Genomic DNA, 15,199 nt, shown 5'->3' with positions numbered 1-15,199 from the left:
AATCGAATGCAGACCTTTCTTCCCCTCCCTCCTTTTGCAGTGTTACAAGGGATCTTGAGCAGTTTCTTGTGATGATGGTTCAGCAAAATGCCTTAGACTAGAAAGTGTGAAGCAAAATGAGGCTTGCTTTGAGTTTATTGCCTCCTCTTTTCACATGAATTGAGAGGCTGCCAAGCTTGTCCATGTACATCACTTCCCTCTCTCCCTTGAACACTAAGATAAAAAAAAAAATGTTCTGAGCAGTCAGAAATATAATTAGATTTATTAGCTGGCCCACTTGGTAATTTGCTCCTTGTTTTGCCAGCTATTACTCAAGTCTCTGCTTGCTAGCTATACCATCTTTCTTCTGTTGGGCATTTCTAGGCTGTGTTTCCCTGACACTTTTCTTACTGTGTTGTTGGGCGATTTGCCCTGGGAGACTGTGCAGGCCTGCCTAGTTCCCTTTGGGCCCCACAAAGGCACACAGTTTGTCAGTCTGGCAGCGCTCAAAAGATACTGCCTTGGAACCCTAGAGCCCAGCCTGGCCCCCTTTGCATGCTCAAAATGTGGAGCATCTGTCCATCAGACAGTGGAAAAAGACCAGAGTGTTTTTGTAGAGCCTGTAAGAAGTGCACAGTTTTTGTATTTTTACATTTTTAAAGCCTCTCTTTTTAGGGTCTTTAAAAAACCCTGTTACATAAATTACAGTGTATAATCCATCCAAGATAGATTACAGTCATTGGATACAGGGTTTTGTGCATCTCTATTAGACATTATCTCCTTTTTAAATGTGGAGGAAGCCAACAGAGTGGCCTTCAGGAGGGGAGCATTTCTTGGGTTTTTCAGGTTCCACAGTCTCCCAAGAAACACATCAGCCAGGAGCAGCTCTTACAGGGCTAAAGTAGCTTTTCACCTAAGACTGTCAAGATGTCCAGCAGGCAGCTGGGTTTCACCCATATTTGCACCCCTGAGCAGACCTTAAGTTGTGTCTAAAACAGAGAAATATGTATGTGCATATGCAGATAGACAGACAGCCCTTAATGTAAAAGAGAAGGGTGAAGGAGATTCAGAAAAGGCTGGAGAACACCAGTGTAGATCACACTCGATAATAGCCCACTACTCTGGTGGCAAGGATAGGTAGTTAGTTAGTTAGTTACTTCTGCCTCCACACAGAAAACACCAGCAAACCAAGTAGAAGATTGCTTGCCTAGCTTAGTCTGCATAGCTCCTTAGTCCCCAAACTGGCTTATACAGGGAGATATGGTCCTTCAGATAGTCTGGACCCAAGCCATTTAGGGCTTTAAAAATCAAAAACAGCACCTTGAATTCTGCTTGGAAACGGACCAGTAGCCAGTGTAGCTGTTTCAGAAGAGGATTGACATGATCCCTGTAGCCAACAGCCTGGCCACAGCGTTTTGGACCTGCTGTAGTTTTCAAATAGTGTCCAAGGTGCCCATGTAGAGTCCATTAACAGTAGTCCAACCAATATGTAATCAAGGTATATGTCATCATAGCCAGATCTGACATCTCAAGGAGCAGGCGCAGCTGGTGCACTAGTTTTAACTGTGCAAATCCACATCTGGCCATAGCTGAAACCTGGGCATCCAGACTCAGATCTGAATCCAGGAGCACAATGAAGCTGCAAACCCGAGACTTCAGGAGGAGTGTAACTCCATCCACCATACAATGATCTGCCTTACAATTTACCAGGAACATCTCTGTCTTGCCTGGATTAAGTTTCAATTTGTTCACCCTCATCCAGTCCATTACTGACACACGACACTAGTTTAGTACAGAGACAGCTTCCTTGGAGTCAGATAGAAAGGAAAGATAGAGTTGGGTGTCATCAGCACATTGGTGACACTACACCCCAAAATTTTGAATGCCTTCTCCCAGAGGTTTCATGTAGATGTTAAATAACATGGGGGACAGAACAGAACCCTGAGGGACCCCACAGGTCAATGGGCAGGGGGTCGAACAGGGGTCCCCCAACACCATCTTCTGAGTTTGCCCCTCCAAGAAGGATTGAAGTCACTGTGAGACAGTGCCCCCAAGTCCCATCCCAGAGAAGTGACCTAAAAGGATACCATGGTTGATGGTATCGAAAGCCGCTAAGAGGTCCAGCAGAACCAACAGGGACACACTCTCCCTGTCCAACTCCCTGTATAGGTCATCCATCAAGGCAACCAAAGCTATCTCTGTCCCATAGCCAGGTCTGATCAGCTTGATGTCCCGTGTTTATGTGCTGTCAATTTAGTCCTGTACTCCATCACAGAATCTTTTAATTTTTTCCTGGTCTGCATCTGTGGTTGGTGCGTATACTTGAATTATGGTGATATTTATAGGTTTCCCATGGAGGCTTATTACAATGATTTGATCTGATTTTGCATTGTATGTTCTGAGTGCTTTTCTACATCTTTTCTTAGTATGAAAGCTACCCCATTTCTTCATGCCTGTTTATTCCCTGAGTACAGTACTGTGTAGTTGTCAGAGTCAAAGTGGCCCATTCCTGTCCATTTTAACTCACTGACCCCCGGCACTGCTATGTTCATGCTGTCCATTTCTATATTTACTATGTCAAGCTTCCCTTGGCTTATGCTTCTCACATTCCACATCTCTATTTTATGTGTGGTGCTGCTTTGGATAGTATTTGCCTTTCTGAGTGTGTTTACTATTTGTCTTGCCATCTTTCTTATGCCCTTGGCTATTCTGTACCTATTCTGTACTGTACCTACCCATTAAAAAAGTGCTTTCCTCAGCAATTAGTTTCTCAAAGTCTGCCTGAATATAAAAGTATTTGCCTTCCAGTGGAAGGCCAAGAGGGAGGGAGCCTGCCTAGCTTCATTTGGGATCACACTAGCTTTCTTGAGTCATGCTGTCCAAACACAAGTATTGTATTTGTGTCAGTGAGAATAACGCAGTATACCTCAATAAGGCAAAAGGCAGCATGGCAAAAACAGTCCCATAATAATTATCTGTGTGAAATATCTATAAACATCCCATTGTATTCTGAGTGCCTTAAGCTCTTCTTCAGGGGACAATATGAACACATAAAACCATTTTCCACAATATGAAATCCATTTTCTAAAATAAATCATTATTGTACAGCCACTTCACAATGTTAGAAAAGGGTGTGAACATCATATTATGCATTATTTCCAACACTTGATACCTTCCTAATGCAGCAACAATAACAAAATCATTACCAAAATCATGTCGGTTAGAACAGGATAATTATACATTTGAGAAAGACATTCCGTATCACTGCCACTGTTTTCATATTCTTGCACAATTTTGCATTTTCAAAAGAGATGCATAATTATCACCTTGTTCTTTGCTTCTGTTTCACAGCCTTGTCTTCAAATATAAATATTCTGTAGCACAATGGAAAACCTGTGGAGTGGAGTGACTGGAGCACTAGATGGGGCTTCAGAGGGTTTGTGTTCATCTCACCCCCTATCCAGGAAGCTGACCTGACAACTTTGCAGTAGTCACATCCTCTCAGCTTGATCTGCCTCTCAGGGCTGTTGTAGGTGGAAAGGTGGAAGGAGTAGAGGCATGTAGAGTACCTTGAGCTCATTGGAGGACTGATGGGGTATAAATGCAGCTATTCAATGTAACTGAATAGGATGAAGAGCATCATTTTTCATTTATTCTCAACAGGTTAGAGCATATGCACCTGGGTTGGCTAATCACTGGTTTAGTAAGGAGCCAAGAAGGGTCTATCCCTCTGCTTCAGCAGTAAATGATTGTGAGAATAGCCAGGCTAAAAGCAGCAACTTTATAGGAGCAGAAAGAATCCTAGTGGTGCCATTTGCCCTATGTTAGACTTGAAAACTGCAATGCCATCCTGAAGAGCTGACCTGCCATTTTCTGGTTAGAAGAGTTGGAGTAAGGTCAGGGACACCCAGATTCAAATCCCTTGTTGTTGTTGTACTTCATTATGTTAAAAGTAATGGGTTTCTTGTTACTTCCTAAAGTTATTATTAGAGGGACTTGAGGGGATTTTAGCTTCAGAAATGAATTTTTCAAAGTTTATGCCATTCTCTTATCAATTATAAAGTTTTTTTTAAAAAAGTAATAAAAAGTAATGGAAAAAGAAATGCAGAATGCAGTGAGTTATAAGAAGGGATTACTTTTTAAATATCACAATCAGTAAACAAAACAATTGTTTGTGTTGCCTGCTGACTGATGGCAAACCCCTGAATTTCATAGAGTTTTCTTAGGAAAAGAATACTTAGAAGTACTAGAAGTAGTTTTCCACTGCTTTCCTCTAAAGTGTAGCCTGCAGCATCTGGTATTCATTCCTTGGTGGTCTCCTATCCAAGTGGTAACCAGGGCTGACCCTGTTTAGATTCCAAGAACAGATGGGATCTGGTGTCTTTAGGGTATTAAGCCTAGTATGAACAATTTCTTTTAACCGAGTACCTTTCCAAGCTCTGTCCAAATGAAATCACATATTGTGTCCCTCTTGCTGTGAGAGAGATTTAGCCCTACCAGTCTGTGACTGCTTGGAAAGGCTTCTCTTTTGCACTTAAACCCTTGATTTCCAGTGAGCGAATGGGAATCAGAATCAGCCAAACAATGAATAGTGAAGCTAGAATTAGATTTTTTATTAAGGGAGGTGCTATACTTTTTATTCTAATTATTATGTTGTAAATACTTTTAAACTATTTTACATTAGTGCTGTTTTTAATAAGGTAGTGTTTATGCATTACTGATGGTTGTTGTTTTTTTCAGTGAAATATTGTTTTCATTTTTGTTGTGAACCACCTTGAGTCCCATACTGGGGAAAATGTGGGATAGTAAATTAAGTCTATAAATAAAAAATACATAAAAGTTGTTTTTCACCAGGATTGCCAAGAGCTAGATTCAAATCCCTACCCAGTCATGAAATTCAGTGGGTGATGTTTGGGCCTTTTAGTTTCAGCCGTTGTTGTGTTCCTTCAAGTCATTTCTGATTGATGGTGACCTAATGTAGGCAAAATGTAGGCAGGAGGAAGACCTAAGATGAACCTATCACAGGATTTTCTGAGGCAGAAAATGTATGACCTGCCCAAGATCAACCAGTAGGATTACATGGCTGAGCAGGGATTTGAACTCTGGTCTCCAGAGTTGTAGTCCAGTGGTCAAATCACTTTGCCATACTGGTTCTCTATGCCATGTTGGCTTTCACACCTACCTCACAGAATTTTTGGGAAGGCAAAATGTAGGCAGGAGGAAGAACACTGTGTGATGACTTCAGCTCCGTAGAGAGAAAGCAGAGTACAGTCAGCCCTCTGTATCCACAGTTTTTTTAATCCATGGATTCAAGTATCCACATTTGAAAATACTCTTAAAATATATAATTTCCAAAAAGCAAACCTTCATTTTGCCATTTTATATAAGCAACACCATCTTACTATGCCAGTGTATATAATGAGACTTGAGCATCCATGGATTTTGGTATCCATGGGTATCCTGGAACCAACCCCAGTGGATACCAAGGGCCCACTGTGTAGTTTTAATAGAACAGAGTGCACTATCTGAAACTTTTGAAGAGGAAATATATGGTTGTACCTGAACCCCACCCTATGGCCTGTTCCTTAGTGATGCCACCACTCTATGTTGTGAAGGGGATGGGCACCTGAAACTGCATAATGGAGGAAAGAGGTGGGAAGAAATGAGACATTCAAAAAACCCCTTCCCCACTATTTTGCTTATAACATTTTTCCCTCTTGCTGTTCTTGGTAACCATTCCTCCTGAATAACTGATGCGTTGGTGGCCCCACTATATTAAGCAATTATTAACTGTGATTGGATTTACACAGCTGATCATTTTAATTTATATTTAGCAAAACCTGCAGTCTTTTGTATTCCAATGAAAAGCAGTATTTTAATACCCAGTCAGTTTTAAATCACGACTTTTTAATTTGTATGTTTACTCTTATGAGTATATTTTAATGGTTATAGTATTATATTTTAACTGCAAGTTTATGAGTTTTTAATTGTGTTTTGTATTTTAACATACTGTACCCAGCCTCAAGTCTTGAAAAGAAGTGGGATAATAATAATAATAATAATAATAATAATAATAATAATAATAATAATAATAATAATACATACTTAATTATTATTAACTGGAACCTAGAGGATTGCTCTTGATCAGCTACAAATGGATCTTCATAAAGATTAATTGCCCACCTTTGCTTTTGATTAATGCAGGAGAGATAATTTTGGCGCAGTTACAAAGTTGCTTAATCTCTCTCTGTCTTTCCCCTTCCTTCCTTCCTTCTTTCCTTCCTTCCAAATGCTGGATGAGTCACCTGCCTCCATTAAAAGTGATTCACATTTGTTTTAAAAATGCCTGGATAATATTCAGTTTACTAGAAAATCCCACGCCAGCCAGCATGATGCACACTCGCTGCCTTCTAAAAATAGGAGCCGAGGAGGAGGCCAGGCGCTGATATTTCCCCTCACGCCCCCAGCTTTTTTTTTTTTTTTGCCTGCATGTCAAAGATGCCGGAAGGAAAAGGTACTGCTTTCCAACACTTTTCATTTTTAAAAAAACTTTGGCTCTCACAAATTGCAGCAAGTGTCGAAGGGCTAGCTGAAGCGATTGATGGATTGCGTGATGGCCAAATAAATTCTTGTGTTACAAGCACTGAGCTGAGCTTACTACCTCCAAAAATGTCCTTCCCTCTCATCAGCTCCTAATTACAACCTTAGCCTGTGTACCAACAAGCAGGAATCAATCAGCTGAGAACTCTAAAAAAGAAACAAGACAGCAAACATGAAGCACCGCTGTACATACACTTTGTCCATTCAATGCATCTGTCGTGTAAAGGATGTATTTAATTGCTTGTTGCTCAAGTCTCTCTCCTAGAACAACCACCACAACAAAATGTACTCTTGATAGTTTAGAAGAACCTACTCCAATCTGACACGCTGCAGATGTGTGAGACCACATCTCCCAGAATCAAAATTCCAGCACATCTGGAGAGTGACAGGTTAGGGAAGAGTATCTTTAGAAAAAGACTGACTTATTATGACATTGTATTCTCATAGGTATGACTGAACTAGTTACACAGAAATATGCATACATTTTAAGAGTACTGTTAGATTATGCAGTTCAAGGCTTCCATTTCAAGAAATATTTAACAGTATCTACCAACTGATTAACAAGATGAGGTGGGAGTTGCAATTCTATTTGGCTTCAACATGCATTAAGAGGTACTAAAATACCTGCAGAATTATGCAGAAGGTTTTTCAAGAAATGGTCTTATTTCACTCATGTGAACAGACATGGGAAGATGATGGGAAATATACATACCTGTGGAGTTGGCTCACCAGTGATAAGAAGTTAACATGATGGAGAAAGGAGGATGGCAATACCAAAATGACACCCTGATAGCTGGGCTGTTGTGCTCAGTGGCCTAAAGTTGGTGATCCAAATTTGTTTTTGATTGATGCCCCTCATCTCCTCATAGTGTCAGTGATCTTCATTTCAGAAGTTTGCATAACAGAGTCTGGTGACCTCAGCCTACTGGGCGAGGAGATTTAAATCTCACCATCCCTGTGCTTTGAGATATGGAGAAGTTTGGGTGTGAATAAGAGAGAGAGGAAGACTATAGTTAAGCCCAGGTCCCATTTACCACTGGCTTTCCCTGTGCTCCCTGTTTATATATGATCCTTGCCCACTGCTGCATGTGGCCCTTTTCTAGAGTTTCTCTCTAGAGCGTACACTTTTCTTCCTCTCCCTCTCAGGTAGTGGTACATCTGTATCTCTTCCCACCCACCCATTCCCTTCCTACAGAGTGCTAAGGATGTTCTTTTCACTGCTAAGAGAGAACATGTCACCTCAGTGTTCTTCACATCTGATGGCCCTATCTTAGGTTGCTTGGAAACTGTAGTGCATGAATGAGATGATGTGAAGGGGTATGTAAACTCCCTCTGTGGTACCTTTATTGGCCAACCAGAACACACAAAACATGTCATGCAAGCTTTCCAAGCTGCCCTGGTTTCTTCAAAAGGCAAAAATGTTTTTTTAAAAATCACACAAGAGAAGACAAGTGATGACATTGAGTCACAGACTTCCATTTTGTATCAACTGTTGTATCAGTGGAACTTGAGAAGCTTGCACAATGTATGTTTTATGCATTTTGGTTGGCCAGTAAAGGTATTGCTTTTGTTTTTGTTTTATTTTGCTCTATGGTCAACACAGCTGCCCCTGAATATGTTTTCCTCTGTGGTGATTGATTTAAACCATGATGGTGCCTCCATCATGGTAAGCCCAGCTTATCTGTTGCAGTCTGGAGAATGCTGAAGCAAAGGCTTTGTTTGTGTGGGTCTATAATGAAGACAAATGACCCTCCAACACAATATCTATTCAATTAGACTAATTGATGTTTGGCCTCATCATTTAGTTCAGCTGAGCCCCAGGGCCAGCTGAGCTCTGACTGAAGCACAGAAGGAACTCAGTGGCAACTTTCATGAACTGTAGCAACCCCTATTCAGATGGCACTCTGTCAGGAGTAGAAAATATATTTCATTTTTGCCTAAAATCACTTGGCTTCAGAGGTTTTGGCTGCATCCCTGTGCAGAGATAGAGTAAAAAATCAAGAATTTTAGGATGGAGCACAAAATACTATTATATTGCTGATAGAGAAAAGCACATCAGATGCTATGTAATACCTGGTATGTGATGATTGATTTCCTTGTTTTGTTGCTCTTTCATGCTGTGTACAGTTGTGGTGCTATATAAATAAATGATGGTGCTGATAATAACCTTCACATTTTGTATGTTAGGTGGGGAAAGAAGCAAAGGTATCTCCAAACTGGGAGGAGGGGGATTAAAATGTTAAGTGTGGTTCATAGTTAGCAAGTATAAAGATGGATGATGCATTTTGGGGCAAACCCTCCCCCCCCCATGTCATGTATTTGCTGATGGTGGTCTGATACTTCAGCGACTTTGGGATTGCAGCAGATAATTTAATGAAAATGCTGACCAAGCGGTTCTAAAAGAGGCAGATTCTATGTTGGTGATCATTAGGAAACAAACTGAAATGAACCTGTGTGTGCATGTGCCTTCAAGTTACCTGTTGACTTATGGTGACTCCATCAATTTCATAAGGTTTTCTTAGGTAACGAGTACTCAGAGGTGGTTTTGCAAACCTACCATTATCATAAAGCCTTTTTACAAGTTTGTGAAGTAGCCACATTCTGTGATATTCTGGTCACCGCACCTCAATTGGTGTTGTAGAGATGGAAAAGAACAATCTAAATGATCAGGTCTCCTGTGTGCTTTTCTAGCTTAGGGGGAAAGGCAATTAAAGAAAGATATGGTAGCTGTGTATGAAATCATACAAGGTGTGAAGAAAGCAGAATCTCATAAATAATATACGTAGAACCCAGGGTCATTCTGCAAATTTAAATGCTGGTAGATTTCAGGACCAATAAAGAGATGCTTTAGTTGAATTGTGGCATTTGCTACCACAAAATGTGGTACTGACCGCCAAGTTGGGCAGCTTTGAAAGAATTAGACAAATTTATACTGGATGTGGCTGTAAGTAGCTAGTAGTCATAATGGCTATATATTGTCTCTGGAATTATCCAGAAAGTTAGAAATACTAAGTCTTTCCAGCTATTTTCATGTTGATGTTACCTGCATATTCATGGTTTTGCATCCACATTCTTTGTTGAAATATCTCAGGTTTCCCTCAGGCAACAGTTCAGTAACTTACTTTTACCAGTTGCCACAGAGACCTTTTAAATTATTATTCAAGAGTTATAATCAAAGTGCTAATGTGCTTTAGCAATATAGCACTATTTAAGCAATAGGATAATTTTCTTTTCTTACTAGCATTCTCACTTGTTCTGTGATTAATCTGGGTCTTTGGGAGAAAAAAGTTACTTGGTGATAGCCATTTCAGTTGTGGTATAACTCAAAGAGACAGCCATGGAAAGTTATGTTTCATTTCAGGAAATAGTGGGTTAATTTAAACTGGCCTGGAGAGTGGGAATGAAAAGTCCTTGGTAATGCTGGGAGCTCCTTGGAAGTACTTTCAGAAGGGGAAACATCATATAGCTCTCGCAAAACCTGAGACTATCAGAGACCTGTTCCTTGTCTGGAAAATGTCTCAGGTATCAGAAGGCAGTTTAAGTCCAAATGCCAGCTTTCCATGGGTTACTGATTGGCCACTGTGTAAGCATAATGGTGGACCAGACAGCTTTTTTGGTCTGATCCAGTTGGCTGTTATTGTCCCTTCTCACCAGGCTTTGGATGGTTTTTCACCTTAAACCAATCTCTACTTTGTTGGCTATCTCTCTCTTTGTACCTTCTTCCTTAAATCCTTGGGGTAATCTGATACCAGCTACAACATATAAAGAGAGAGAACCACTCAATCGGCAGTCTCCATCTTGAGCAAGATAGAAATGTCTTGGAGACGCACAGGTAGAAGCAAGATAGTGCTGCTGACTGTAGCAAAGTTGTACTTTTATTTCTGGAATCATAAGGATGAGAAATCTGCTATATGCATTTGTATATAGAAGATCCCAGATTCAGCCCTATGCTGGGAAGGAGAACAGGAGTCCCTGTGAGCAGATACAACTGGACTTACATGGTCTGGGTGAACATAGTCCCATAGATTAACACCTATGGCCGTAGGCTGACACCAGGATGGCCCTTGTGGTCTCTTCCAATTCTATGATTCTGTGACATGGATATATTAAAAAATGGGGGCACAGTGTCTCAGTCTTCCATCCAAGCTACTAGTATGAGAAGTTTTGGTGATAAGAAAATAGCTTGCTGGTTTTAGTTTTTGACTGTGAACATTATCATAAAACTTTAAAATCACTTAAAACAGGAAAACTATAGACAGCACTATGAGGGTTACAGCCCCATAAATCTCATGTCATAATGGTGCCTCATTGTCAACAGGGCAGTGAATTGACCTTCTGTTTTCATGGCTAAGATTCAGCACCTGAATTGCCCCCAAAACAGCTGGTAGAGCTGCGGAAGAGGCTGCTGTTAAAACCAAGAGTAGAGTGCTGCTTGACTAGAAACAGAGCCACTGCCTGTGTCTTCTGCATGTTAAAAAAGGGCAGACTGACAGTACTTAAAACAAACCACTTGGAAAGTGACATAATAATTCTTTGCACAAATTCACACCTTTATGTGCAGGGAGCCAACTGCAAGTAAGGCTGTTGTTTTTGTAAGCCTTCAAATCATTTCCAATTTATGGCAACCCTACCTAAGGGAAACCTGTCATGAGGTGATCTTGGCCAGCCTTTTTATAATCCCTTCACTTAATCAACCAGTCATCCCCTAGGTCCCTTACTATTATCCCTTACCTTACTATCACTTAGCTTACTACATTTCATCTACCTTACCACATTTCACTTACCTTACTACATTTATTAAATATCACATACATACCCATATGTATATGTGTATGTGCCTTCAAGTTGCCTGTCAACTTATGGTGACCCCATGAATTTCACACCTTAATTTCTTTTAATAAACAGCATTTTAAACAAAGGTCATCACAAGGACCATGTAGTTTGTAATTCAAACCCTTGATGGTTTGATTTCTTTATACAGAATTTAATGTATTCTTGCCCTTCTAGCATCTGTACACCACTCAGAAAGACTGACAACCATTAAAACCACAGTACAGTGTGAAACCACATATTTAGTTAAACACACAAAACTACAAGTACAATGCCTGTTTCTAATGCTCCTTCAAAATTGCAGCCTGTATTGTTTGAAATGAAAGGTTGTCAAAGCTTTTCTCAGTTTGGATGGCCTCAGCTAAGGAAGGCATCATAGCCTTGAAACCCATTTTGGGAGAAAGGCAGGATATAAATTCACTCAATCAGTCAATCAGTCAGTAAAAAAAAAAACTTGCTTGTAAATGCTGGTATAGCTTCTGGCTGAGGAAAATAGTTTCAGTAGGGATATCATCCAGTGTTTGACTTGTAGTCCTCAGCCATATTACTAAGTGCTGTTGCCTCCCAGAAATTCTTCAGGCATGGGATATTAAAAATCTGAGGATAAAGGGAAGGGTCCTTGTGCCTTACCATCTGGAAAATAAGCTTCTCTGCTTTCTTTAATCACTGCCATGACCTGTTGACATAATCTGGCCTGAACTGTATGGAGAAATCTGGGCCTCACTCCTATTTCTGTTCCTCACCTCTGTTCTAATGGGATCTCTGTTCCTCATCTGTCAAATACATAATGAGACTGCCGCAGTGAACAACATTTAGAGCTCTTTGACTCTTGCTTTCTCTGGGTGAATTTTCTCAGATGAGTGGGGCAGTTTAGTTGAATTTTAAGTAATGTGCAAGTATGCACCTGCAACATGCATGCATCAACATTAGGAGGAAGGAGAAAACCCAAACAAATCACCTTTGCACAAATGTTTCATTATTGAATCGGCTTAAATCAAGTCTGGAAAAAGTGTGGCTATCACTAATTTTCAGGGAGCGAACCTTTTCTAACACCCTTATTTTCCATTAAGGACTTGATACAATCTTTGTTCCAACCAATACTGATCAGCTCTGGATGTGAAATCATCACACTTCTGATGTATCCTTTAAGAACTGGAGGCAGTAATTTGATTTGGCTCTCTTTAAGGTTGGCCATTCATTGATAGCAGTGCCTACTGAAGATTGGGCTCAGCTGCATGCAGGAGGGCTCAGATGTAATGCTGAACTGTGCTTGAGCATCATGAGCAGAAAAGAGCCAAAATAAAGCATCAGAGGAAAAGGTAGGCTCAATGTTAAACATTTTAAAAAAGTAATAACCATAAGTGATCTATGTGAATTCAACCTAGATGACGAAGAAATCAAAATAGTCAAAAGATTTCCCATAACTTGGATCAGACATTGACCAGAACAGATACTGCGGTCAAGAAATCAGACAAGAAGATCTGAAAGTGCAAAGATAGAATGCTGGACAGTAAAGTTAGGATCATTCAAGCCATAGTATTCCCTATCATCATATATGGATGTGAGAGCGGACAAAAAGAAAATAAACTCATTTGAGATGAGGTGCTAGTGAAGAGTTCTAAGGATACAGTGGACAGCAAAGACAAACAAATGGGTGCCTGAATAGATCAAGCCTGATCTCTTCCTGGAAGCCAAAATGACAAAGCTGAGGCTGTTGTATTTTGGCCACAGCATGTATTTTGGCCACATAATGAGAAACTCATTAGAAAAGACAATAATGCTAGGAAAGGTAGAGTGTAGTAGAAAAAAAGGAAGACCACATGCCAGATGGCTGGATTCTATCAGAGATATCATAGGCCTGGGTCTGCAGTCGTCCCTCCTTTCTCACGGACTTGAAGTCCACGGTCTTCAGTATTCACGGGGGGGAGGCAACCTCAATTATTTTAAATGCGGCATGCCCCCGTGGCACAAGCCGCATTCACGCCTATGGGAACAGATCCCCGACAAAAACAGAGGGCCTACTGTAGTTAATAACAGCAGCAAGTTTAATTCTGCTTTGTTGCTAAATTCAACTCACATGTTTAGGAAGCAGAGTTTAATTTAAACCATAATTTTAAAACCAGATACCAAATAACAAGCCAGGAATCAAGCAAAGTGAATCTGAATGCTGGTTTATTCCTTCCCCCAACTGTCTGGGAAAAGGAGAAGGGAGCCCTTGAGACTAGTGTTTCATTTGTACTCCCTCTGTTCACGCATGTAGTGCTTCCCTGTGATTTAGCATTTCATGTGAATTCAGCCCAGTATCTTGCATGGTTTCTTTATGCACTAAATATCTTTTGCTTGGTCGCCCATGTTTCTTGCTCTTCTGCAAAACTCCACTGGGAATCCACTTGTCTAATCTGCAACTTATAGATGTCACTTTGAAGAGATTTATCTATACATCATCTTCATATTTTAAAAAATGCTGGCCTAGTTCTCTGCATATGAAGTCCTTGGAAGATTTAATGAGACTTGATGTTCTGCAGGAAGGGCCAAAACATACAGCCTCTCTAGACAGCACTGAAACAAGGATGCATGCGCTTGCCAGCTGGCCAAGAGAAATACATCTTATCACCTAACATCCCCAAACTACTAACTCATCACAATAGCTTTGCTCTAAACCACACTTACTAGGGAGGAAATGTCCTAAAGGTACCAGACCCTGTCTAATTTTGGAAACTAAGCAGAGTTAGTCCTGTTTAGTACTTGGATGGGGGACAGCAAGAAATACCAGGTGCTATAGGGCCCGTACAGACAGGCCAAAATAAAGCTGCTTCAGGTCACTTTAGAGGTAAGCTGCTTAAATGACGCGTGCATCCTAAGAGTCTGAAAGCCATGCCAAAAAGCCACACTTCAGACCTAAGGACTGAAGCCCAGCTTTTGGCCTCTTAAGATGACTGTCATTTAAACAGCGTACCTACAAAGTGACCCAAAGCAGCTTTATTTTGGCCTGTCTCTTTGGGCCCAAAGGCTCTTTTTTATATGTAGGAATGAGCCAAACCACGTCTGAGGATTCCTTGCCTAAGAAAACCTTATAATATTTATGGGGTTGCCATAAGTTCATGGGTGACTTAAAGGCATATACATGCAGAAACACCACTGAATACAGTAGGACTTTTGAGGTTTTGGTTTAATTTCAATATACACAAAATATTGCTCAAAATACATTAAGTCAATACTCCAAAACAACAACAGAAAACAGCCTCCTCTAAACCATACCTAGACAAAACAATTAATAAGTAAATCCTTCCATGAGTTACTGTGTGAAATAGGTGGATAATACTGACCACTATTATAATAAGAGTAATTAATGAGAGTCAGCATGGTGTAGTGGTTTGACTATGACTCTGGAGACCAGAGTTCGATTCCTAGCTCAGCCATGAATCCCTCTGATTTTAGGCAAGTCACATCCTCTCTGCCTCAGGGAAAGGCAATGGCAAACCTCCTCTGAACAAACCTTGTACACACACACACAAAAAAGGGGGGGGAGGTCACCATAAGTTGGAAACGACTTGAAGGCACATAACACACACATAATAAATGTGGCCCATATTACATAGAACAGATTATGTGGTTGGTCTTTTCACTTTTCTTGTACATGATCAGCTTTTCCATATGGGCTGGAGACCAGAGTCTCTTTTTCCAACTATGAAGGGACAAGTTGCTTGCATCTTTTCAGTGACATGCTATTTCTAATCTTGTTGTGAAACAGAAAAATCCAATTACTGGTAGCTCTTTATGCAGCCTAAGT

At 40.5% G+C, this 15,199-nt stretch overlaps 1 protein-coding gene across 2 annotated transcripts in view; it reads left to right on the top strand.

The window, feature by feature from the left end:
- PDE4A (phosphodiesterase 4A) overlaps positions 1 to 15,199 on the top strand; it is a 353,540-nt gene that overhangs the window by 80,867 nt on the left and 257,474 nt on the right. The window lies entirely within an intron of this gene.

Source organism: Sceloporus undulatus, chromosome 2 (genome assembly GCF_019175285.1).
Source record: "Sceloporus undulatus isolate JIND9_A2432 ecotype Alabama chromosome 2, SceUnd_v1.1, whole genome shotgun sequence".
Classification (NCBI taxonomy): Eukaryota; Metazoa; Chordata; class Lepidosauria; order Squamata; family Phrynosomatidae; genus Sceloporus; species Sceloporus undulatus.
This window is presented reverse-complemented; position numbering and strand designations above follow the sequence as displayed.